General features: G+C 38.6%; 1 long non-coding RNA gene across 1 annotated transcript in view; it reads left to right on the plus strand.

Annotated features, from left to right (window-relative positions):
• The first annotated feature begins 563 nt into the window (after positions 1-563).
• Positions 564-25,078, plus strand: part of LOC104650551 (uncharacterized) — an 84,199-nt gene continuing 59,684 nt past the window's right edge. Inside the window, exon 1 of the long non-coding RNA XR_744157.3 lies at positions 564-668. This is a non-coding gene — a long non-coding RNA (uncharacterized LOC104650551). The remainder of the gene's footprint in view (positions 669-25,078) is intronic.

Consider the following 25,078-nt stretch of genomic DNA (forward strand, 5'->3'; position numbering starts at 1 on the left):
GCAGTTAGGTTGAAGTTTTATTAGTTATAAATCAGTAAATACCCTCATGTCTGCACTTAAATATCTAGTCATTGAGAGATTTGACCTATCCTATTCCTTACAAAATTATTTTGGGAAGATTTCTATGTAAACTTCATAAATCTATGTAATTTTTTTCTCTGAACAAAATTGAGAGCAATAAAAATGTAGTCCATAAGTAAACTGTACATAATGAAATAGCTTTCCATAATTGTAATACATAACTGATTATCTAAATCAATAGAAATTATGCATAATTGTTTTAAATGGGGGAGACCAGGTAGATATCTGCTGCCCCTCTCTACATAAGGAAAGATTAGAACTGTTTTTTACAGTTTGATCTTAATCATCATTCTCCCTTTCATTCTTCTATTGGCCCAAACAGGTAAAACAACAGAAACCCACTACCATCTCTACTTTTGGTTCCGTTGCCTCAGCCAAGCCATCTAGGTGAGCGTTAATAAACAGAGAACACCGGGAGAGCGTCCAAATAAAGTGAGAACTGTAAAGACGAAGCCCAATTCTGCAAATGCCTCAGCCAGAAGAACGCTCTTAACAGCCTACAATCAGGTATGTGCTTACCAGCAAACTAAAGTAAATGGAAATTAAGAAGCATATTCACTACCAGCAAGATGCTGCTGACCTATAGGGTAAGTACAACTAGGACCTTATTGTAGATGTATTTTTAGAGATATGTCACTGCCACTTAAGAAAAACCGTTTTCTACAGCAGAAAAAAAAGGCTTAAAAGCCTGCCAAAGGCCAGAGAGTGTTCAATGAGTCTAGCCAAGTCTATTATATTATTTGAGATAGGCCTTCCAACCACAGGTACCTGGGGGGTTAGCAGACAGAATTCTTGCCCTAACAATACCAGAATCACACCAAATGAGTGATAAACTAACTGCAGGGACCAGATGGGTAAATAAGAAGCCCAAGAGCTGGATTTCATTGTTACTTAACAGAATTCCAACATATGTCCCTTCATTTAAAAAGTTTATTTCTACTAAATGTAAACTTCCGGAGTTCTAATGAAAGCTGACAATGCTCCCTAGTATGAGATTAATTTCCTGTCAACATCTGGAGTTAAAATTCACAGATTCATTAGTTCATGGATGAAACTCATGTCGGCATCTTACGCTGTGACAGAAACATATCTTCGCATTGTAAGCAAGGGTCTTCAGTGAACGCCTACTATGGTTTTATATTCTCCTCCATCAATGGTTAAAATTTCACTGATGAAATACCCATTAAAGAGAAAATCAATGTCTGAGCTTAACCACCTGCTTTGTTTTAGCACCACAAATTATTTTAAAAACTGATTAACATAAGTAACTCACTATTTAGGAAACATAGCAAATAGTGTTTCATATTACTATTCTGGCAAGCAAAAAATGGTTGACATACAGTTCTTTGCTCAATAATTAATTAATCCATTTAATACAAATAAATGAAAGAACTGATCAAAAAATTCACATTTTTAAAGACTAACTTCATCTTTGTATAATGAATAAAATGAAAACATTCTCATGTTAAAATAAAATATTATTACTTTTAAATATGTCTTCTTCTACCTAAGAGATAATTGTAGGTTTCCATAAAAGAACTATTTCTCACTCTATGTCTTTTTTCTACAATTAGTCTGTAGCACCCACAGCATCATGGATTAGTCTAATTTAATCTGAACATAATTGGATAGCAAGCTTCTATTTTCTAATCTAAACAAGCTCACGTTAAAAATACATAGAACTTGGATTCTATTTAACAGAAAGGCTAAATAAGGAGTACAAAATATGACAACACATTTCTGTATTGTTAAAATATCATTACCTGTATTTTGCAGACCTTGTCAAGGCATGAAAGCACAGGCAACAGTCTACTGAAAATATTAAAAAGATGTATGTCCAGACCCACACTTCAGCTGGGTCTCCTGATAGCATGAGGTTCTTTGGCCCTCGTCCTGGATGTTTGCATTTGCATCTTTATAGATTATAAGGAAGTATAGCTCCTTCCATCTCTCACAAAGCTGTCCAATTCTCTCCACTACTTAGAATGGTTTTACTATATGGGCTGCCTCATTTATGCAAGTAGAATTTTCTCTCATAAGATCTAAATGAGAATGCATCTTCCCTCCCTACCCCCAGGGAATAATCCAAAAGATGGGAGGTTCTTAATAGAACAATTAATTGTGATAAATTTCTGATTTTTGCTCCTTCATCCAGGGCTATTTCCATGGCAACATCCTCTCATCCTATTGTTGGGTTGTTCTCATTCACACAGCAGGTTAAGCCCAGGGCAGCCAGGGCAGGCTGATGGTCAGCTTTTATTTTCTCTGGCCCTTCAACAAAGGTTAGTTGAGGTCACCAGAAGCCAAAGGGTAATTACTTTTCCTCCTCAGGGTTAAAGGTACACAGATTGCTATTGGGACAACTGTATGGATGACCTTCAGCTTTTAATGTTCAATCTTCTTTTCTTTCATCAGAGAATGAATAATTATAACAATCATGATGCAACTCTCATGCCTAAAATTCCAAGTAGGAAGCCATTTTTTGTTTTGTAAAATTACTATATATTAGCATAATATACTCTTGAAATCAATTTGGAAAACCCAAGGCAAAAAAAGGTTTCCTATCACTTAAATTAAAAAAAAAAAAATCCATGGCAGAAAATTACAGCTGTTCGTTGGTTTTCCTGTTCAATTACTCTGATATTCATAATTTCCCAGGCCTCAATCATTTCCTGAGGGTGTTAAGGCTGAGAAGAAAATGGAAGTTTTCCTAGCTCCACTTGGAGCTCTATTTTTTTTCCCTTCGAACACCAATTGTGCCTTAGCCCCCTAAACTTACTAAAAGTACATTAGATTAAAATGAATTTCCTCTCTTTGCTTCTCTATTCTCAGAGAAATCCAGCCTCTAAAATAATTGGAAGAGGTGAGTGGAATCTTTTGAGATCAAATGCTTAAAACACATTGCCCCACTCATTTGAAGAGCCACTTTCAGATTTCAGTTCTCCATTTCAATCTAGAATTTTAAAGGAGTAATTGTTATGGGTTCCAAAAATGAAGCCAGACATCAGCCAGAATGTATGTGTCCTTGTTCCACCACCAGGCAAAAGGCTTTCAGCTCCCTGGACAGGATGGGTTTCCTAATGGTTCATCTCAAAGAAAGATGCACAGAAGGGAGACTGAACACCTTCTGTGGGGAGGGGCGAGGGCCATCTGAAAGGACCACCTGACCCACTCTGCAGCCTGACCCAGAGGGGACCATCCCTCCGAGTCTCTTCATGTTTATCCAAGAAATTGCCTAGATGAGAAAAATGAGAGCAGACCCTCCACACCCACCCTGAAAGAGGTGGAGACATTATTTCTGCCTACTTTCTCAGACTCACCTGTGTATGGCTGGAGATCAACCAGACACTGTATTTCCCTCCAGTCTCCTATCTTTCTCAACAGCCCTGACCCAGCTGTCTGTCCAGTGCCACTTTCACAGTCTTCACATGGAGTCATCCTGCCCAAGAGCTTACTGGGAACCCTCCAGATCCACACCAAGGCTACCCCTGCAGATTGCTTCATCAGCTGCTCCATGCCCCCATCCTCACCCCTTTGGCCACTCAGCCTTTGTCAAGTAGCTTGTAGCCTCTCGTGTGTGGCTTCCCCCTCCCTGAGCTTATGCCATTCCCTCTAAATGGCAATTTTCTCTTTTAATACCTGCCTCTTCAAAAGGCTGGTTTACAATCCAGTTCCTTCAGAAATTCCTCCATTTTTATTCTCTGCTATATCTAATAAATTAAATGGATACATGTAATAAATATACATATACACTGAAGCTATAGAGAATGCATCTAAATATCTGAATTCTATTGAATAGCAACTTTAAAAAAAAAAAAACCCAATGCCTTAAATTACTCCCATTTACAAATTTTGGGGCCTCTTACAACACTACTCTTCTACATATTTTACATGCAAGAACAACTTGGTATTCATCTTGGCAAGTTTTATTTTTTTCACTTTTTTTTTTATTGTCCCTTCTACATCTCTACAAAGTCCTCCTCTGTGGCATCATTGTATCACAATCACCCCAAATTGTCTCCTTTTTGCTCTCAAATGACCATCAATTAGTATCTGCTGAATTATTAATTCATGCTTAAGGAGCTAACAGAAAACAAGGTATGATCACACTCAGCTATATTTCATGTTAGAAGGGATTTCAGCCCAATTATGGATGTGGATGGTAGGTGATGGAGATGATACTTGGAAAAGGATAAGAAACTGAAGGAGGCATACATGTCAGGGTCTGGCACATGATCTGGTTGCATATTACCAGGTGAGGAGAGGAAGATCTAGCATTGCCCACAGCTGGTTGGCAGCAATGGCCCATGGTAAAAGAAATTGCCCTTTCCGCAATCACAGGCCAAAGTCAAAGAGACCAGTTATGTCTCTGCTCAGGGTTCTCTGACCAGGGGCATATGAAGAAAGCAGGGCTGGCAGCTCTTAAAGTTGGCTCTAAGCTGGTTAGCTGGAGCTTCACAAAGTGTTAGGGAGAGTGATGGAGTCACACAAGGTAAACTTTAAGAAGGTTATTCTTTTCTTTTCTGCAAAGTCCACCCCTGCTTTCCAATCTCCACCCCAACATCCCTACACTCTCCAGTTCCCCAGAGTCCCATCTCACAATGAGATTTTCATGTCAATAGGCCATATTTCCCCAGATCTGCTAAGAAAGTTGCCTGGATAAAATATTTAGTCATAAGCAATGTATTTCAGGCATTTTGATGAGAGAGATATTTAGGAATAACTATTAATTTTACATTGGTACAAAAGTAATTGCTGTTTTTGCCATTAAGAGCAATGGCAAAAATCACCTTCCTGGAATTTTCCCAGATCACCCTATGAGTTGCTTTTCGAGTAACCAACAAATTAAAAGCATAGTATCTGGGATATATTAGGTCAAAGCATCTGGCAACACAACAGGTTATATATTTTCACTCATTTCAAAGTGGACACAAACATTCTTCCCTTTAGGCAAGAGATTCGACCACTTGCCCTTGGCTGCATCTATTTTTTAAAGCTCCTTTATTTTCCCTTGAAATCCAGAGGCATTGAGTTCTGTGTCCATCTCTCTTTCCTATTTTGTAGTAAAAGTGTTACTGGAAGGTTTAACATAGAGATATTTTCACAATTGCAATTTATTCTTCCTTATATGCCAAAAATAGACATGACTTGTCATCCCTTCTGATCACTGTCTTTGCATGCAGAATGTAAGGTTGTCTCCTAAAGAGCCTGAGAACCTTCTTTATCAGTTGTTGGGTGGTTATAGAAAGTGACAGAGAAGTGGTATGGGCCAGAGCATCAGGCCCCAGTGTCAAATAAGTGATAAGGGTTCAGTTCCTGGCATCTCTGTCCTAAAGCTCGGGCACTTCCAGGGCTAACACAGAATGGGACTTGGGAAGAAAGCTTGTAGCACAGTGCTGCTAAAATTTTTGCATACAGAAGAAATACAGATTTATTGACCTCACCACTAGAGATGCTGAGTCAGTAGCTGGGACCACAGGCACATGCCACCTTGCCTGGCTAATTTAAAAATTTTTTTGTCAAGACAGGCCCTCACTACTTTGTTCAACCTGGTCTCAAACTCCTGGACTCAAGCAACCCTCCTGCCTCAGCCTCCCAAAGTGCTAGGATTATAGGTGTGAACCTCCTCACCCAGCCTTCATTTTTAAATAAAGATAATTCATCCAACCTCCAGGATTGGTATAAGGCACAAAAATAAAGATAAAGAATTTCGTAGCACTGCTACAGAAGATGATTACTACAAATAGTATTATTACTTGAAATACTGCTTTTCATCCAGCTGTGATCTGGAAACTTCTACATTTGTTCCAAGTTAAGTTGTTATGAAGGCTATTTGAGAGATGCTGCCAGTGAAAGACCAGACGTTCTCTCCTCAGGGCCCAAATGCAAGTCAAAGGACAGATTTTTTTTTTAAACTTTAAGTTCTGGGGTACATGTGCAGAATATGCAGGTTTGTTACATAAGTATACATGTGCCATGGTGGTTTGCTGCACCCATCAACGCATCATCTACATTAGGTATTTCTCCTAATGCTATCCCTCCCCTAGACCCCTACCCACTGACAGGCCCCAGTATATGATGGTCCCCTCCCTGTGTTCCATGTGTTCTCATTGTTCAGCTCCCACTTATGACTAAGAACATGTGGTATTTGGTTTTCTGTTCTTGTGTTAGTTTGCTGAGAATGATGGTATCCAGCTTCATCCATGTCCCTGCAAAGGACATGAACTCACCCAAAGGAAAGATTTTACAGAGGTCTTTCTGAGAGACCCTTCCATACCTGAAAGATTTTGGCATACTTTTCTTCATTTAAACATTTTTACCAAAAGCAAATTATGCTGACTGAATCAACAGAAGACACTGAGAAGTAGAAAAATACTGACCTGGGAGTCAGGAAACACATTCTAGTGTCCTGGCCCTTACACTGCCTTGAGCAAGTCAATTCATTTCATTAGATTTCTGTTTCCTCATTTGAAAAACAAGTCAGTCGAACTAGCTATTGTGATGCATATGGTACTTATTAGGCACAAGTGCTGTTCTCAGGGCATTACACACATAAACTCAAGCTCACAACAATTCTATGAGCTAGAGAGCATTTTTCACACCCACTTCAGAAATCAGGAGGCTGAGGCACAGAGAAGTTAAAATAGTCATGTTCAAAATCATGTAAGTAGTAAGTAGCAGAGATGAAATTTGTATCTACTCAATCAATTCCAGCATCTACATTTTTAACTATGATGGTGTGCTGTCTTTCACCAGGGGAGGAAATTTAGATGGTGCTAAAGTCCCTTTCAATGTTTACATTCTATGGATCTATGAGTATAAAATAACCCCTAGAATCTCAGATTCTATATTTTAGACCAGTGGAGCAAAGAGCTTATTAAAAACCCTGTAACTTATTACTCAAACTACTATCTCATATCAGTACCAAAAAAAAATTTTCCAAGTGTTTTCACAGATAAGAGCACCTTAGATTGTAATTGGATCTCATGTATGTAGGGAAGGTAATAGCACCATGCACAAGACCAGAAAAAGGAGGCCCAGAGAGCTCAGGACTTGACTACATCATCCAGTAAAGCTGGAGATGAGTCTTACTTCTCTAGTAAGACCAGAGGTCTGCAGGCTAGTGTTCTGGGGCCCATTCAACCTGAGTCACACATTTTATCTAGGATTTCCTCTTAGATTTGGCAGAAATGCATAAATTTTGAGATGTCACAGAGAAAGTAGCTCTCCTCGTTTCCTCCTAGTCTAACCTCTCACATAGACACCAAGATGTGTGGCCGGATATCAAGGAAGTCAGCTCACACAACCCTTCAAAATTCAGATGCAAATATATGGGGGTTGCAGCAGAATGAGTTGCTCTGACCTTCAACTCCATTTCAGGCCTTCTGAAGAGCCATCCAACCTTGCAGCCTCTGCCAGCTCTCCTCCTCCTCTTTCCTTCACTCTTACAGGTGCCTCTGCCCTGCACTGGAATAAAAAAACCTGCTCTCTCAAACATCACCTGTAACCTCCCGTTCCAAGAACCAGGTGCTTGTTCCCTGGACGCACCTGGTGCTTTCCCAGCCAAGCTTCTGCTCACATACCTCCCTCCTTCTGGAACAGGCTTTCCACCATCCAGCCTTCAAATCATATGCTTGTTTACAGGCTTATCTCACACGTCACCTCTTCCAGGAAGCCTCTTTTACTCCTTCCAGTCAGATGTACTCATGGTACCTTTCTTGTGCCTTTCTCATGGCATGCTCAAGTTCTGCTTTTTCTTGCTGTTGAGTTCATACTTCCTTATCTCCCATCAGCTTCTTCATATCCAGACTACTTTTTACTCCTCAGCAGTGCTGAGCGCAGTGCTTGGCACTGATAAATATCTCTTTGACCTTCAATTAATCTTCAATTAATCTTTCATTCTGTAGGATTCACTTTGTGAGAATATACAGCAAAGAAATGAGATCATTAGGCTCTAGTATCCTTCCCAAATTTCACCAATTGTTTCAGGAGATTGGGATGGTGGTGACTGTTTTAAATAAATTTCTGACTGACAAAGCTCATCCCCGAGGCGAGAATACCCCTTCTATAACAGCCACATAGCCTGTCTCCAAAGAGGTTTCCAAGTGCGAACATATCAGCCCGAGGCTCTGTTAATTGGACCTTCAGCAGCTGAAGCTCCTCATTGCACAGCTGCTGTTTTAATCCAGAAAGGGAGAGCTAGGGATGAGGAAGCACAGGAGATGGACTTAGGAAAATCCTCACTCTTGCAGAGCGCTCCATTTTCATTTCTGCTGGCCCTCACCAAGGGAGAGTGTGGGATCAAGTGACCAAGGAAAGGCTAACTGATGTGTTTCATTCTTCTTTTTCCCTTTCTACTTTAAGATATTAGAGGAGTGTTATTTGGAATTTTGATATTTACAAAGAGTTTAAGGTTAAATTATTCTGGTGGAAAATAAAAATGCCAATCTTTTTCTCTAAAGACAGCAAAACTGTTTAGCATAAAAATTCTCCCAGGATGTTCAAGTCTTTTGGAGTTTCTCCTTACCAATAACTATTCATTAACACCACTCTGTGAAGTACCTCAAAACTCTTCAACTGGTGTATGACAGTGTTTTCTAAATAGGCATATGGATCTGGAGAACTGGAGCTAGAAGGCACCATCTGTGAATGAGAGCTTTAGAGATTAGATTTGGTGGAGAAGAGAGCCTGGGTTGCCCAGGCCTCACCCATTGCCTGCAACAAGGCAAACATGGGCACCTCTGGGACTTAGATGTGATCTGCCAGCACAAGGGTGTCCATTGTTCACTTGGCCAAATCAGGGGCTTTGGAATGGTTAAGAAAAAAGGCAAAGAGGCCCTCCTTCTTCATCACACAGCAATGTTTCTCAACTTTTTAAAGATTATATCCCCCTGCCTCGGGTCTTTTTAACCTTTTTTTCCAGTTGCCCTCCCTTGACATTGTAATGCCGCAGATATATTGTTTATATATCAGTTTATGTGCTGTGACCCTTTGAAAGGCCACAAGCCACTGTCACGCCTCAGATGTTTTTGCTCCTCAAACACTGATATTTGAACTCCTTCCCCACTCAGAGGTGTGGGGGTGTAATATCCCTCGACGAAGAATGCATAGTTGCAGGCCCACCCAGTGGGTTGACAGGACACTTCCTGACCACCACGCAAGGTTTCTTTTCATTTTTTCTCTCACTCCCCTTTAGATTTGGTAGGAGTCTGCACCTTGTAGAGCACAGAGCTAGAAGACCCAGAGTGAGCAGGTGGCTGCTCAAAGGAATGCCATGACAACATGAGGGAATCAGGGCAGAGAGACTGACAACAGTCTCAGAGAAATGGTGTGTTTCATGCAGTGAAAAATTAGGTGTCACAGTAGTAAGTGTTGAGTTAATAATTATTATAAGACATGGATATAATGGGTAAAATTTTCAGCAATAAACTTATCCAAAGAATAGTATTAAAAGAGTTCAGAAATTAGATATTCCATTGCTCCTTTTACCAGCAAAAGGGTATGAAATTGTATTTTTCCTTCAATCTAATTCGCTTTTCCAATATTATAATTAACTTGATAAATAGACCTCAATTTCTCTACCTTCTCTTTAGCCTGAACACTTGATAGGCACAACATAATGATTCTAGTGATTAGCTCACTTTAGGTTAAAAATAAGAGGACTAACAATACATTAACATTTCCATTATCAATCAGAAAATGGTAGGTCAGCTTCTTAAATGATATGTTGCTCAGCACATTAAATCCTTGAACTCAGCAAAAATATATAAATACTTTTACTCCTGAAGTTATGGTTTAAGAGAGTCATGTGGCAGGATAAATTGGAGATAAGGACAATCAATTTGGATTGGTCTAAATGGAAGAATAATGGATTGCTATTTTTTTTCCTTTACCTAGTATAGAAACCGAGTGCCCATGCTATCAGTTTGGTATCAAAGAGGGAACAATGAGTAATCAATCAAAAACAAATTTCTACTTGTTTTTGTGCTGGTGTCATCTGCTATACAGACATCACCTTGAGACAGGGCCAATGGACATCTACCAACTGATACCATTAAAACAGAGTGAAGATCAAATTATTCTCCTTTGACTTGGGGACCAGAGGACCTGGTTTTTCTGTTTAAAGCTAGTGCCAATGCTGTGTTCCAGTCGCTGCAGATTCCACAGATTTATCATCAATCTCCTCCCACACATTCATTACTGCCAACATTTTGAAACTTCAATAGTGCCTCCAGGTAAATCTCCTCCATAACACTAGCTTAATAGTGTCTATAACAGGAGAAGGAATCTAAGAACTGCAGGCGAAATCCAATCATGCTCATTTGTCTCTATCTTGTCTCTGGCTCTCTTCCCTACAAAGGCAGTGCTGAGTAGCTGCAACAGAAACTGGCTTTTTGAACTGCCAATCTGAAAAATAATTACAGTCTGGCTTTTTACAGAAAAAGTTTTCTGACTTTGTTTGGTAACATGGACTTTTTAAAAAAGCAAAAGAAAAAAAGAAAAATTAGAACCCTTTTCTTCTGTGGTTTTCAGAGTTTACTTAGAATAAACAGTTTAATATTATTTTTCATGCAAAATAATATGTTTTTCTACTCTTAGGAATGAAATTTGGAAACAAACTCAGAAATGTAGTAAAAGCATTACTGATAATTATTGGATTGTGTATTGGCCATCTATTTTTATCAAAAAGTGATATTAAATTTTCTCTTTGAACAATAACTATGGGTATTCATTATAGAAGAATCTGGCATTTCTCCAAAGCACAGATGTTTTCTTCTTAAGCAAGGAAGCATATTTGAGAAATGGACATAAAATATAATTTTCATACATGTATGAAAATTTAAAACTAATATCTCAAATGACCTCTTAAAGACTATTAAGGCAAAAAATGTAATTAGTCCTATATGGTGCCTGAATGTGGTATTAGCTAAGGAGTACCAGAAATCAGAGAGCATGCATATAGCCATTAGTAATGGCTCTAACCCATATAATAATATGTTTACATCCAAATTTTTAAAATATATCTGGCCAGGCACAGTGGCTTACACCTATAATCCCAGCACTTTGGGAGGCCAAGATGGGTGGATTGCTTGAGGTGAGTTCGAGACCAGCCTGGCCAACATGGCAAAACCCAATCTCTACTAAAAACACAAAAATTAGCCATGCCATGGTGGCACATGCCTGTAATACCAACTACTCAGGAGGCTAAGGCATGAGAATTGCTTGAATACAGGAGATAGAGATTGCAGTAAGCCATGATCATGCCACTGCACTCAAGGCTGGGCAACAGAGTGATACACTGCCTCACAACAAACTAAATTTTAAAAATATATCAACATATGCAATTTACTAATCTTTATTAAATATCTACTATCAAATACATTAATGATATTAAATATAAGTATGTAAGTATATAAAATTTCTACTATGTAATACTGAGAAATAAAGCTGTAAAAGGCATAGTCCTTGCTCTCAGAGAACTTAAAATCTAGTAGGGATACTAAGATTTGCAAACAGACTCCTTAAATTCTGTTTTACATACATTTTTAAATTTCAATATATTATTGAATATATAAAGGTAAGAAAACCTTCATGCTTGATTTAGGCAATTATTTGATTATTATAACTCAGACAGCATGAAAAAAGTCAACTGTATGCATTTCCCAAAAAACTTCTCTTCACTTCCCAAGTATCACAGTGACTGAAATTCTGCTGAATTTTAGAAAGTCATTCCTTTAGGTTAAACATTGCCCCAATTTCCTTCCAATACCAATGGGTCATTATTTAGATTTTCCTTGGCATATTTAACTGTTGGTATTTTGAATATAAGAATCATTTAAATAAATTACTACAATATATTGCTTTTATTTTTCTAGTAATTTTATTTAAGAATTATCCCAAGAAGATTTAACACGTGGTCATATTATTTATCTGTTAAATCACTTTCCACCATGAGAAACAGTACCCCCGCCCCTGCCATGAAGGCATGAGGAATTTGTGGTGAACAATCACTGAGTAGGGACTATTAAACAATGAGAGGGGGAAATTCCACAAGATAAGCTTAAACCCCTCACAATCTATCAAGACTGGATATGTATAAGGAGTTAATATTACCAAGAAAACCGAGAGTCAAAAACAGAGAGAAGGTGGTCTTCTCAGTTATAGCCACACTCCTAAAAATCAATCACAGTCAATAGTCACATCGAAGTGAGATGATGGTGATAAAGGGAAAGAGAAAAAAGAGATATTTACCATAAATTCTGGGTTATTGATGACTGACCACACAAAGGCTAATGTTCACAGTAAGAATGAGCACTTATAAACTCATATGTCAAAGCCTTGTTACATTCTAATGCAAAAATAACCCTTTGTTAAGTTGAGATTTTTTGTCTTGATCATAGGGGGGGCCACTTGCAATTATTTACTTTCTATTTTGTTTGTTGCATTTATGCATAGCTGACCTAATACATGTCATAATACATAAGTATCTTGCAGAGATTACTTTTCTGGCTTTCTTTGTGTGTGTTTGTGTTTAGTTTTATGAAAATTGGTCACATGTAAAGATTCATGTAACTGCTAGCACAATCAAGATACAGAACTGCTCCCATCACTACAAATAGTTACCTGTTTACCCCTTTATAGTCACACCATGTCCCTAATACCTGGCAACCACCGATCTTGTCTCCATCTCTATAATTTTGTCATTTGGAGAGTTTTCTGTAATGGAATCAAGAAGTACATAAAACGGAATCACATAGCATATATTTTTTGAATTTTTTTCTATTTTTAAAAATATGTATGTGGCTCACATACATATAATAATATACATATGTTTACTTGGTATATTCTTGCCTCATATTTTATTAAAGTGTTTTAAGTTCAATTTAATTCAACTAATGTCTTTGTAAGACATTAGAGACAGCCCTGGGGGTAAGTTTGCCAGAATGCAAACTGAAGGGTGAATCATTTCATGACGACAGCATAGGTCTGTGTGTTTAAAAGGGCTCAATAGCTCTTAGGGCTGAATTCCTTCTTGAAGCTCAAAAGTAGCTAATATTAGAGTATTTTGGAGCAAACCTCTCCAGCTTCAAACTCTGTCTTTGGGAGGTGTCACTGGATAGAATGCACAACGGGAAGAAAAGCAGCTTTGCTTTCCACCTGCCATGTCCACCTTGCCTTCACTCTGGTTCTCTAGCAACAGAGAAACCCCAGGAGGGATTTTGCTAGACAAGATGAAGTTGGAATTAATGGCTCCTATCCAGACCATAAATTAACCTGTATTTTTAAAAATCTGAAGGAAGAGGTGTTCCAGAGGACTAATGAACACGTATATCTAAAAATAACTCCTTGTTTAATTAACAGCACAGTTACTCTAATTAAAAATGCTGGCCACATTGAGGATAATCATCCACATCTTTCACAGGCATCAAAAAAAGTTCAATGAAATTATTTGAACTTCATGGGGAAATAACATGTAGGCTGCTGTGGTGAAGGATATCTGAGGGGGATATTAACTTCATTTAAGCAAAGAAGAAGCAGTAGACAGGAAGTCAAGCTGTGCAGAAGGTCAGAGTAAGAAAGGGAGGGACCAAGGACAGAACCAGAGTGGCAAAAAAAGCTGATCTCCAGTCCCAAGTAATTTCTACAGTTGATCTATGATATGAGGAGCCCCTCCCCCCCGACACACACACCACGACAGAAAGTATCCACCTCTGCCTTTGGGAGGCTAAGCTCAGCCCTACCTAGAGGAAGAGTAGTCAGCTGTCTGAAACGGAAGGATTTCAGGACCTTACTCTAAATAGCAACAGCCAACACATACTGAGTACTTATTTGGTGCCTGGAATTGCTAACACTTATTATTTTATGTATTACCATAAACCATCTTACAGATGATAAAACTAACGCTCATAGAAGTTAAGTTATGGCCGGCACGATGGCTCATGCCTGTAATCCCAGCACTTTGGGAGGCTGAGTTGGGTGGATCACATGAGGCTAGGAGTTGGCGATCAGCCTAGCCAACATGGGGAAACCCTATCTCTACTAAAAATACAAAAATCAGCAAGGCGTGATGGTGCATGTTTGTAATCTCAGCTACTCAGGAGGCTGAGGCATGAGATTCACCTGAACCTGGGAGATGGAGGTTGCAGTGAGCTAAGATTGTGCCACTGCACTCCAGCCTGGGCAAGAGTGAGACCCTGGCTCCAAAAAGCAACAAAAAAAAGTTAAGCTACCTGCCCAAGGCCCCAGAGCAAGTCAGCAGAGAAGCCAAAAACATAGACCTAGGCACTGAGACACTGTGCTGCCTCACCGAACAGGGAGAAAACCTACTTCACAGGACTGCTGTGACAGCTCAGGACAACCTGACAGCTGCTGAGTGCTCAGTATATATGCCCCACCAATCTCCCCCAATGGCCTGCATCAGCCCTTATGAAATCTACCAGTGAATTTTTTTCTCTTTGGATAAGGCTTCGTGTCCCTAGGAGAACTCTGAAAAATAAACAAACCAACAAAAATATAGGCAGAGCATTTTATATGCATATAATGTTCCTGAAAACTTCTATCACATTTGAAGGTGAAAAATGGAACAATAGGCTGATACGTTCTAAGAGCAGTTCCATTCTGAGAAAGCTGAAATATTAGAAAATAGACCTCCTCTTATGGACCCAGCCTTTGATGATTTGTTTCCTGCATTTGACATATACTCTTTAAGTTTCTGGCTTAAATCCCAGTGAATCACTGAATGAGACTAACAAATATTGCACTGAATGACATCAAACTTTATAACATTGAATCTCATGCACGTTTCTCATCTCCATTCATTTTTATAACATTTTAAGTAGAAAAGCAAAAAGCAGATACAGATTCAGACATCACCCAAATACTGACAGGAAAAGTTAGTAATACTTCCAACTCTACACTGGCAAATAGTATTACTGTGGATCAGCTTAAAATGTCTGTTCATCCGCCTTAACCCAGCATGAAAAAGACAGCCAATATATGTTAATGCTTAATACATGGGGAATGTAAGAAAGTCAAACCTACATTAAGCTACTCTACCAATTACTACCTTTTGGGAATTAAATTTGTTAGGTCACAAAAGTAAATGATTATAGTGTCCAGACAGAAATGCAAATAATATGGCAGCCTGGTATAAGGCATGATGGGTGAGGATTGTTGTGAACTGAAGCAGCACATGCCTGTCTGAATAGGACAGCCATTAGGAAAGGTAGGGTCCAAAGACACACACCATTTCTTGGTTTTTATATAAAATTTCCTGAGTTTTAAAACAAAGTTATAATTTAAAAAAAATAAAAATAAAACATTGTGCCAGTCACAGAAAATATTTCTGAGGTTGGATCCAACCTGCTGACCAGGAATCTATACCCTCTGGGTAAAAGGCAGCAAAGAGTAAATTTTGATCAGCTGAAAAGAAAGTAAAGGGTCCAGGGAGTGGGGGCCTGGATAGGCACAGTAGGCAGTGCCAGAGACACAAGCACAAATGTGAGAATCTCCTCACTCAGTGTCTCCAAAGAGGGCCATAGGAGGTGAAAGAAATAGAAGGAGAAAAGACAAAGGAAAGGGGCTCTGCTTTCTTCACATTGTGTAAATTGTTAGCAGTAGCTGGTAATGTGGAAAAAAAAACACAGAGGGAAAAGGCCGGAGATGTGCTTGAGCATGTTTGATATTGTGAGGCATAAGTCAAATGAGTGTGAGAAGCACTCATTTGCACCACCACTGGGTGGCAAGCTGACAGCAACCACAGTGGTGGATGCTTTTAGACACCATGCGCCATGTGGTTTACAACGATGACTGCACATTTAATCTTGACAATAGAATCAAATAGTTATATTATCCCCACTTTTCACATAAAGAAACTGAGTGTTAGAGACATTAAGTACCTTGCCCAAGGTCATAAAACTGGTAAGTGGCAGAGAAGGCATGTAACCGTGGACTATCTGACTCCAGTGCTGAGCTCTTAACCAGTGTCCCCTGTTGTGTCTCTGCTGGGCTTGATATGGGGCCACAAGTCTGAAAAACAAAGTCCTTCTGAAATGCCATGAGTGCGCAACCTCCAGGAGCTTCGAACTCTAGACAGCTAAGGATGCCCATGTTCTCCTTTTGCTGACAACAGCCTTCTGTGGTGGCAGAGTGAGGTTGTAGTGAGAATGGTGAACCAACATTCATGTTCCATTAACCTCCACTTCATTTTCTGTGCTGCATGTTAGCAAAGTCACCAAAGCTCTCTCTGAAGCTCTCCAGGATTCAGTTTCTCAGCTGCACAATGAAGACAATACTGCTTCAACTGCCAAAGAAAGGAGGCCCCAGGAGGATTTCTCAAAGCCCCTCCCAGCACTTTTGTTTAAAAAACAAAAAAAAAGGCTTTCTATACAATTCCTTCAGCATTTTTCTCTTATTCTTGAATGTCCTGGAGAGTTCACTGCAGTGTTCCCGATTCTCAGGTCATGATCAAGAGCCTTTAATCCAGTCTGTACACACCTCTAACTAAACATGTGGGTTTTAGCTTTTCCCTCTTTTAATCAGAGGGACGGTAGAAAGTTTTACAGAGAAAATAAAATCTCAAGGTCCATGCCCCTGACCTAAAGATGAAGGCTAATGATAAAAACACGTATGTAAAATTGGTTTTTAAAAGTTTCTTTTAAAATATTTTGCTAACACACTAACCAAGAGCAAAATATTCACTAACCATGCAATGTTTGATGTAAGGGAATGAGATTTTCAGAGAAAATCACTCTTAAACCTTCGCAACTAAAGACTTCAATGTACTATGGTAAATATGTGGTGGTCCCATATGACAAATCCTAAGAAACCAATTGATATTATGGCTCATACTATACCTACGTACCCAAATGGTTCTTTTTAATCAGAGTAACACATTATGATATGAGAAATTATTCCAAAACCTGGTACAATAAGGATGTAGTCTTCGGGGTGACCAAGAGAGAATAGTTACAAACCTAAGTAAACCCCAAAATAGGAGAATTTTGATAAATGTATGTTGATGGCAATTAGGATGACTAACTCTATAGTTTCATTAATATTAATATATTGTGTTGTATTTTAGCTTGAGCTGAATAAAATGTGTTGAAGGGAATTGCACAAGCCACTCTGAATGCCTCATGCCAGCCCCATACGTTAAATGATTCAGGCTCACCTACCCTGCTTTGCATTTGGGAGACTTCCATCCTACAGGCGCCTTTCTTCTACACATGGTTGTAATGCACAGCTGTCCTGCTGAGTTTAGGAATGCATTACCCTGATTCCCACCCTTCAAAATTCTGAATCATTTGGTATATTTAACATCAGCAGTTTAGGGGAGCCAGATGTATTCGGCACTGATATTTTTTAAGTAGCTTGAAGGAGCAGACCCTCCCTTTGAGCCACCATGCTCCTATGCCTGACAGATGCTGAGCTGTGGCTCTTCCTTCACAACAGCCCACACATGCATCTCCACCTGAAGAATGACCTGAAGGCAGAGCTAACTCACCTCCAAAACTGGACTTACCATGTTTCCAACCAAACCTACTTCCCATTCTTTATCTTAGTTATTGCCAGCCCTAGCCACCCACTAGCCCAATCTACAAATCTGATAGTTATGTTCAGTGTCCCCCATCTCCCTCAATCCTCACATCCATCTACTTGCCATGACCACTCAATTCTAGGCCAGAAAGCCCCCACCTGCTAGCACATCAACAATGAACTGACTTAGACTCTGAGAGCTTCAGAGCAGAAAGGGAGGAGCAAAGGGCCTGCTGGTCACTCAGCCACATCTAAACAGCCCAATCCAGTGCAGTAAGGCACAACAGGGGAGACCGTATATTGGGAAGTAATCCACTTTGACTGAAGGTACCTCTAGCCTCTCTGAGGGCCTTGACACTGTAAGAGCAGGTTGAGCATAAGCCTAATACCCATCCACCAGGGAGCCCAATTATGTGATGAGAATGTCTATCAGCCAGAAAGGAAAAAAACCTATCCCACAATAGGACCAAACCACAACCTACAGACTCCCAAAATAGAAGAAAAAGAAATGCTGAGCTGTTTTAATGGCAAAAGAAGACATTAACAAAATGTAAAAATAGCAAGGAGAATAATAGTCATAACTTAACTGCTGCTCACAAATAGCATCTGAATCTATGTGATGATGCTTCCCATGACTCATCCTTACAAGTCCAAGTTGGAGCCAAATGGGCAAAAGGAAAAAAAAAATGGCATTTGACAGGAAAGATGCTTGCAACACAATTAATTTTGCATAAAGAATGTATAATTTTCCAAGGGTTTGACCTAAAGCATTAAGCCAGCGCATATATTGTTCTAATCAATTAGGCCTTCCTGCATCAGCACTTTTGCCTTGCAAATAACTGAAGCCATCACGCTCTCTAGTCAGGAGGAAAAAAGTCATACAGATTCATTTATTACCATTAGTGTTTATTATTTTTTTAGGGAAAAAAACAATAACTTTAAAATAGATTTGAAGGTCTCTGCAGCTGAAAAGGATGTTGTCAGAAAATTATACCCATTTGAAGGGAGAAATAGCTAGATGCTACTTAGTGTTCGCCTTGGGGCTTTTATCATTTTGAGATTTTAAAATGTGAATTTTCCTATATGAGAAATCCAAGTCAAAAGTGGAGTCTTCAGTACTGTTCTACTATCTTAGATTTATCAAAATTATAGAAGTATATACTGTACAGCTAGAATGAGCTTGGAAATAATATGCTCCATTCTTTTCGATCTCCCTATAGAAATGTAGCAACTTCTGTGATAGGATCTTTATAAATAATGATAATACTATTAACTGACTATTTATCGAACACTTAATATGTGCCAGGCACTATTCAAAGCTCTTTATATACTTTATTTTATCCAATCATCACCAAATCCCATGATATTGTCACTATAACTAACCCAGTTTCATGGATGATAAGATTAAGGCTACCAGTTTATGAGCCTTCTATTGACTCTTTTGGTAGATGTAAAAGTATAAAGGCACTGAAATAAAGACCCCAGTACAAAATCTTTAGAGAATTGCCTTTGTCATATACCCAAATGGAATAACAACTTTCACGTTTCCATCCCTTAAGCCTGCAGAAAAATCCCTATTTTTAAAAAGCTTGCATCCAAATATTTTTCTTAAAAAAGTATAATTCAGCATCTTATTCAGCATTTAGGTTACTTCATTACTTATTAGACTTTCCAGAATGTAAAGATAAAAAATTTGACTAATGTTTTAAGGGTCTACTGCGTGGTGTCAATTATGTTAGATATTTTGTGAGTGATTTTATTTATTTTTCACAAGATGATCATGAAATGGTTATTATCTTTCATATTCCATAGGCATAAACCCAGAACAAAGAGATAGACAGCTGATAAGGGTTGTGACTGGGATTTAGAGGCAGGTCATCTAATTCCTAAAGGAGGGTAAGGGTCTAGGACTCCAGTTAATTGGCTTGCAACTGTGGGAAAAAAAAATTGTGGTAAAAGTATATTGAAACAAAGAGCCAAATGGTAGATAGTTTATTGAAGGTTTTTAACTATTTGTTTGATTCCTGGATCCAGATGACACATAAAATATTGTCATGGTCCCACATTTCTTTTGAAATTTTCTTTTGAAAATTTCAACACGGACCACATGAGAAGTAAATCTTAATAAGTGGAAACCCAGTGCTCTTGTCTTCTGCACCATGGAGTCATATGCTCCTTGTATTTCCATCCAAATCAGCACCAGGAGTCATAGAAAATGGGCCTCACAGTTAAAGCAAAGAAAAAAGGGAAGTGGGAAATCACACGAATGAGAACACTCACAATTCTGTTGACTGTTTTTTAATCTGTAATTGTGTCCAACACTATTGTCATGGATTTATAATTCAACCAATGAAATCAATAATGCTGGATGACTTACATTCTTGACAATTGGTGGCAACTGAATTCAGCATTCTGCATTTCTAATAGCAGTACCAGCAAATACTCAGAAATATACCAGTGAATGTTTTCAGTAGTAACTTCTCCTTCTGAATCCTCTGAATTGATGTCCCAATTTCAAAAAGTGTCCCTGAACCCTAAATAGTAGGTGAACCATGCAATGTAAATCAATAGATTTTTCACATGCAATAATTGTTTCTCTCTGGGAGATTCCCATTAGTTCCAGAAGGAAAAATATTTTGATTGACCTCAAGGAACACAGCAGATGTGGATAAGCTGTGTGTGCTGCTGACCTTATCAGAAGAAAACCAGGCCTTGAAAATCACAGGGGAACACCCTGGACATGTGCATACTGGCTGTGGGAAACCAAAAGGCTGGTTAAGTGTGTGTTCTCCTTCAAAACCAACCAAACCAACACATGCAGACCATGAAAGGGAAAGGAGAAAAAAGGGTGTGTGAATTAACAACATTTCTTTATGTTTAAAACATTCTCAGGAAATAATAATATTAAGGGGGAAAAGAGTTATGTTGTGAGCATCTGGGAATTTTTGACCCATTAGTAAAAAAGATTTTCTACATAAAATTCTGGAGACCCAGTTGCTTACGTCCCTGGGTTTGGAGGAGAAGTTTACTCTATTATTTTCAAATGCCACATTTCCTGCTCTGTTTTAGGGTTATATGGTCAAATAAGATCACAAGAAGAGGGTGGAAAATCAGAAAGATTTATTTTTCATGGAGAGTTCCAACCCAAGGGAACAGGTTAAAATTACTTGAGAGAGAGAAAGAAGGAAGAAAGGGAGGAAGAATTTAGGGGACACTTGGAGAAGTCTTTACTTTGAAATAGGAAGAGTTCTTAGTTCCATTAAAATCACTTTCTAGCACCAGTAAGTCCAGATCAGCTTGGGGTAGGAGCAATTGCTTGTCCCCTGCCATGAACTAGAAGAAGAAATAGAGCACATTGCTAGTGTAAAGGAATCTCAGGCCACCGCTCCCTGACATTTCTGAGAAAGCAGCACATCCCTGGGCAAAGCACAGTGATGAGAGTTTGTGAGGCAAGTTTTCACAGTCTAAAGTTTAAATTATACGTATTGTGCATCAAAACCAGTGCACCACTGGACAAATGGAACAGATGCAGGTAACTAAAGATAAGCCTTGATTCATATGCCAGGAGAGGACTTAGAAGAAACCCAGGGATCCCATCTAAAAACCCACAGCAGCTGTGGCCTAAGGGGAAATTTTAATCATCAGTGCTCCTCTTACAAACTTCTCACAAATTGATTAAAGGCCTAGAATAATTTTCATTTATTCATTTATTCAACTGGCATTTAAGGCAAGCCTCCTGTGTGCTGAGTCAATGTAGCTGAATCACTGCACACAAAGTGGAGAGAGGATAGATAGGCTGGAGTGATAGACAGGAGCTGGAGTCAGGTGTAAGCCTGATGGCTGGAGAGCAAACTTGGTAGAAAGGAGAATTTTGTTGACCAGCATAGTGTTTATTACAACTTTGATCTTGAATGCCTCCAAACAAATCATGCACATTTTGCCAGCAAGCACAGGGCATACCATTCCAAATTGCCTTACACTGAGGCAGATTAACCAATTTATGTTATCTGGCGGGCCTTTGGCATCATAAGCATTTGTGTTTATGATTCCTGAGCCAGGTCATGGCCAAGGGAAATAGTACCTCCTCTTACAGGTCTATTGCAAACACATGAGGATGTTTTGGGTCATCTGGAACTGGCAGGTACTACTGAGAGTTGTGACCCAGAACCAAGGAAGCTCAACATCCAGCAATGTCTGGGGAAGCTTCTCATAGAAAAGACTTGCCTGTCCCCCAAATACTTGAAGCACCTCCTTTGAGAAACACTGGGCCAAGTAGTGTTGTGCTACAAAATTTGAACTTTAAATCTTCATATTTATTGACTGATTGATAAAACTGGCTCTACTTGAATTATTAACATTTCTAAATGACAAACGAGAACACAGACTACAAAAAGAATTCGGAAGAGAATCTTGATTTGCAATTGATACTGACAAAGAGGCAGCACGTGTTCCCACATTTTAAAAGAGAGCAATATTTTCTTTTCTGAAATAGTAGCAGTATCTGGCTTCAAAATAGAGAGTCTCTGTAAAAACAAGATGTTCCTTCCACTGCAATTTCATACAAGCACCTAATTAGAGAAACCAGAGGGAGAGCTAACCAAAACCACCTTAAAAGGGTTTAGCTTTTAAATATGAAATTTCTGGCATTGCCTTCCTTTATATGGTAGGAAATGCTAATATGAGGGGCTGCATACGCCACACAGCAAGAACCAGAACTATGTCATGGAAATATTTCTGGTTGGCCTTGCAGGACACAGACCACAGTGGGGAGCTTCAGCACCACCCATGTCGACACTCACTCTTTCTTTCTAAGTTCTCTATCCTGGTGTAATGTCCACGAAAAAAAATTGCAATGCTAATGGCAACTTCAAAGAGTGTGTAGAAAAGGACAGAGGACATGTTTCCTGGGATTCAAAGGCAATTTGCTGATACTTTATAGGTTTCCTGACTCCACAGAAATTAATGAGGAAAGGACTGCTCCCCCAAGGATGGTCCTGGGAAATTACTGCACAGGAGTGCACCCCGGATGAAATGCATAATGTCTGATGATAATTCTGTGGTCAAACCATTACTTTGGTGTTTAAGCAGATCAAATCGTTGAGAAAATTAGCCAGAGATGAGTCTTCACATAACAATAATCATTAAAGAGCAGCAAGGGGGCATTCTTCCATTGCAAAAGAGGAAGTTTTCTGTTAGGTTTTCTGATGAAAGCATAAAACCATAATTGGTGTTTCTCCTGCCCCCGCTTTCTTTACTGTCCACCTTCTAGAAAACAGAGCCCACTCTTGATGTCTCCATTCCCTTATTTCTATTCTCATCAGTCAGGCTTCTGCTGGTAAGATGATTCTCCCACCACATTCACTAGGAAGCCATCCTGCAGCCTCTTCCATTCTCACTGTTCCTACTGCATTTTCTCAAATTCATTCATTCATTCAGTATTTGTTAAGAAACTACTGCATGCACCATTACTCCAGACCTCAGTGGAAATGGCAGTGAGCAAGAGTTGTTGCTCTCCTGGACCTTAGAGTCTAACGGGGCAGAGGGAACATAGACAGATAATAAGTGAAGGAAAAAATGAGTTGGATCATTTCAACTAGCAAAAAATGCTACAAAGAAAATCAAATAGTCATAGTGACTAGGAAGCAGGGTAGGAAGGACAAAGGAGACTGTCTACCGGGGCCAGACCACCTGGGTTCATTTCCTTACTATGACACTAATCAGCTCTGGGGAATTACATCATCTCCTCATGCCTCAATTTCCTTATCTATAAAAGAAAGGAAAATTGAAATAATAATAAAATGTACATTCCTCATAAGGTTGCTCTAAGGGTTAAATGAATTAATAAGTGCTTTCTATACGTGTATAGAACAGTGTCTGGCATTAATTAAGAGCTTTTTCTGCAACTGTTGATATGATTATGTAATCTTTAAGAACCTTTCCAGTCCTGCAATTTTATATCTCTATTGAACTACATTTTCACTAGAGGTGAGAAATGGATCTAGGCCAGTGGAACTACAATATACTTTATATAAAACCGTATCCTTTCTTTTTTTATTCTATTAATAGATCTGCTAATTAGAAAATAGTAACTTTCTCAGGCTACATTGCTATGTTAAAGCAAAAACAACAACCAAAACCAGTCTCCTCTTAGGACTCAGATTCTACCAAAAATAAATAAATAAATAAATAAAATTCTTCTTCTGGTAAATATGAGATTCAACTGGGAGGCTTTTTACTCCTTCCTGCATGCAATTAATGGCAGACACCTTGTCATAAACATTTTTGAAAGGTCAAAGATGGCAACAGTTTTGCTAAAGAGACAAATAGTAAAATAAAACACTATCCTGGTAATTCCCAGGCTTCAAAGAACAGCATAACTCTAATCAATAATGAGACACACAAAAGAGATTGTGGGATAAAGGGTGGGTCCATTCTGAAGTATTAGAAACGTGTGTAAGTCATTTTTACCCCCAGCCTAATATGTGTTACATAGCAGATACTGGAGCTGTTAACAGCAAATTCATACTTACAATGTTAGAAAAATAAGATTCTGATTATGAAACAAAAGACTGTTTTCAGTTGAAGAAGTAAATAATAGTAAGAATAAGGAATTTCATAAAAGCCAAAGTAAGAATGTTTTGTCTCTGTAATAAGTCCATTATTGAGTTCAAATTTTGAATGTATTTTAATCATATGTTTATTACTGCCTTTTGCCCTTATCCTAATTCAAACTACAACTGTTGAAAGAACACTTACTTATTTCTAAATGTATATATCTTAAATGTGCTTTAGAAATAGCATGTTTTATTTATATATTTGCCATCTATTGCCATTTTCTTGAGAGTAAATTTAACTTTTCATACATTGAAGAGTTAGTTTTCCTTTCTAAAATTTTCATTGTATGTTTTAATTTTTTTAAATGCAGGCATTTCCGGCCCTTATGACAGATTGTATATTCCTGGCAAAAGTATTTTATCACTTAAGTTGCATTACACATTGATTATCTATTATCTGCTCATATTAAGAAGCCTCTATCATCAGTTAATGTTTACTAAACGATCAATAAAATCTAAGTGAAACAAGAATAAGTTCAAATAAGTGGGCTGAAATTCAGAGAAAATTGAGACCCTGTGCACTTTAGAAGAGCAGTCTTTGTGAGAACTCATTTCTGCTTAAAAGATCTAATTTATCTCTTTTAATGCCATCAAAGTTAATAATGGATGACACGTCTTATAGCTTCAATGATGCAGCAACTTGTCAATAACACAGAGAATTTAGAAAGCAATTCTTCAATTCATGATTTTTAATTGGACTGTGGATGGTTAATTTTAAGTCATTAGACTCTCCAATAATAAAACCCTAGAAAGGGAGAGTTAATTAATACAGAAGTGAGTAACTGTTTCCTGTCTGTTCAGTGAACAACTGAGTTCCTGTTCCACCCCAATAACAAATGGCACTT

This window comes from Saimiri boliviensis, chromosome 1 (genome assembly GCF_048565385.1).
Source record: "Saimiri boliviensis isolate mSaiBol1 chromosome 1, mSaiBol1.pri, whole genome shotgun sequence".
Taxonomy (NCBI): domain Eukaryota; kingdom Metazoa; phylum Chordata; class Mammalia; order Primates; family Cebidae; genus Saimiri; species Saimiri boliviensis.